Source organism: Triticum dicoccoides, chromosome 5B (genome assembly GCF_002162155.2).
Source record: "Triticum dicoccoides isolate Atlit2015 ecotype Zavitan chromosome 5B, WEW_v2.0, whole genome shotgun sequence".
NCBI classification, from domain to species: domain Eukaryota; kingdom Viridiplantae; phylum Streptophyta; class Magnoliopsida; order Poales; family Poaceae; genus Triticum; species Triticum dicoccoides.
In genome coordinates, this window is record NC_041389.1 from 548,256,406 (window position 1) to 548,258,501 (window position 2,096).

General features: G+C 47.4%; 1 protein-coding gene across 2 annotated transcripts in view; it reads left to right on the top strand.

The window, feature by feature from the left end:
- Positions 1-2,096, top strand: part of LOC119311502 — a 14,105-nt gene that overhangs the window by 2,570 nt on the left and 9,439 nt on the right. The window lies entirely within an intron of this gene.

Sequence of the window (2,096 nt, forward strand, 5' to 3'; positions counted from 1 at the left end):
GATTTTGGGCAATTTTTATTGAATTTTTCACGGGAAAAAACACTTTTTTTTTGCTTCCGCGAGAGACACATATTTGCTTCTCGTGGAGGCACAGATTTGCTTCCGCGAGAGGCACATATTTGCTTCTCATGGAGATTTATTTCTGCGAGAGGCACATGTTTATTTCCACGAGAGGCACCTCTTAAAAAAAAGAATAAAAAACAAAAATTCTGTTTGAGTCCAGGCTCATCTGCACCCGCACAGACGAAAAAAATATCAAAACAAATACTAAAAAATTCAAAAAAATCAAATTGTTTTTGCGTGGTAGATAATTTGACGCGTGAGGTCTGCTGTAGTTTTCAAATCATTTGAACATCTAACCCGCTGCATGCTTTTTTACTTCCACAAGAGGCACAAATTCATTTCTTACGGAGGCACAGGTTTGCTTTCGGAAATAAACCACATATTTGTTTCTCGTGGAGGCACATATTTATTTTCACGAGAGGCACCTCTTGAAAAAAAAAACATGTTTTTTTTCACTTCCACGAGAGGCACATATTTGTTTCGCGGGGGCATAGTTGTGCCTCTCGGAAAGGACAAAAAATGCAGGGTTTTTTTCTTTCGCAAGAGACACAGTTTTGTTTTCACGAGAGGCACAATTTTGTTTCTGCAAGAGGCACAGATAAGGAAAAAATGTTTTCTTTTTTCATGAGAGGCACAGATTTACTTCTCGTGGTGACATAGATTTGCTTTCGCAAGAGGCACAACTTTGTCTCTCGGATAGGAAAAACATGTTTTCTTTTTTCTTTTTCCTTCCGTGAGTGGCATATGCATCTCGGATGGGAAAAACACATTTTTTTTTCTTTTCCGTTTTGTGAGAGGCACATAATTGCTTCTCATGAAGACACCGATTTGCTTCCGCGAGAGGCACAACTCCGCCTCTCGGAAAGAGGAAAAATGTGAGGCCTCATTCGGTTTGGAGGAAACCAGAACATAGGGTTTAGGAATAGTACAAGAAGTTGATAGGATGGCACTTGTCATCCTAAGGAATTCTCTTGCCTCATTTCTATGCACAAAATGAGTTTTGAGTAAATGTGTAGATTTCTCTGAAAACATATAAAATTTCCTTACGTGTTTCCTACGAACCGAATGCATACGAAGGAAATTTTCCTCAGGAATCTTCGCTCCTATGCTTTTCCTGTAAAAAAATCCTTCAAGATGAATGCGGCTTGAGAAAGAAAACCATGTTTCCAGTTTTTTTTTTCTTCTGGTTTTTTGTAAATAGAAAAGTTCATTAAAACTTACTAAATTGGGGCCTAGTTTCAAAGATCTCGAGTGAGAAATCCATTGGTGAAAACGGTTCAGGATTTAGACACGGTTGAAGAGATACAACGTTTTACGTAAGCGAATTTGAATAAAACTCCCGGGTTGCGACCGCAATCCGTGAAGGTGGAAGTGATCTTTGCATACCTTGCACATACATTGTTCCACTTGTCGCTTTTTCCCCTTTTTTATCTCACGTGGCCTTCTCCTCTGCTGGGCTGCACTTGCCTGCTAAGCTCAAGTGGGCCATGGCCCAGCTGCTGCTCAGGCACGAATCAGGGCGTGACCTCGCAGCGCACGCACGCGCAGGGCGTCGTTCCTCTGTCCAGCACCCGCATCTCCGTCACGTGCGAGGCTCGGCCAGCAGCGCCGCAACGCCTCGCTCTCCCACTGCACGCCGCCCCGCTCCGCCGTTCAGCGCCTCCGGCGGTAGTCATGGGGAGCGAAGTCCGGTAGCCCGGGTCGGCCAACGATGACCGCCCCTCCACCATGGTGGCTCACCGCGACGCGCTCGCCTCCACTGGTTGCCCCCGCGCGCTCAACGTCACCACGTGCCGCCGCGGAGCGCCATCGAATCTGGCCAGAGTTCTCCACCAGCGAATGACACCCAGGTCTCGCCTCTGGATCTGCCACGCTGCCGTCCGGAGCGTTTCAGGGACCGTGGCGCGCCGCTGCCTGGTCACCCTAGGCTGCCGCTGTGGCGTGCTTCTCCGTTCGACTGGGCGCGACGACAGCCGAGCCATCCGGCGAAGCTCGCGGATTGGAGTGGACGACGTTGAGAGTTGTGCCGACTG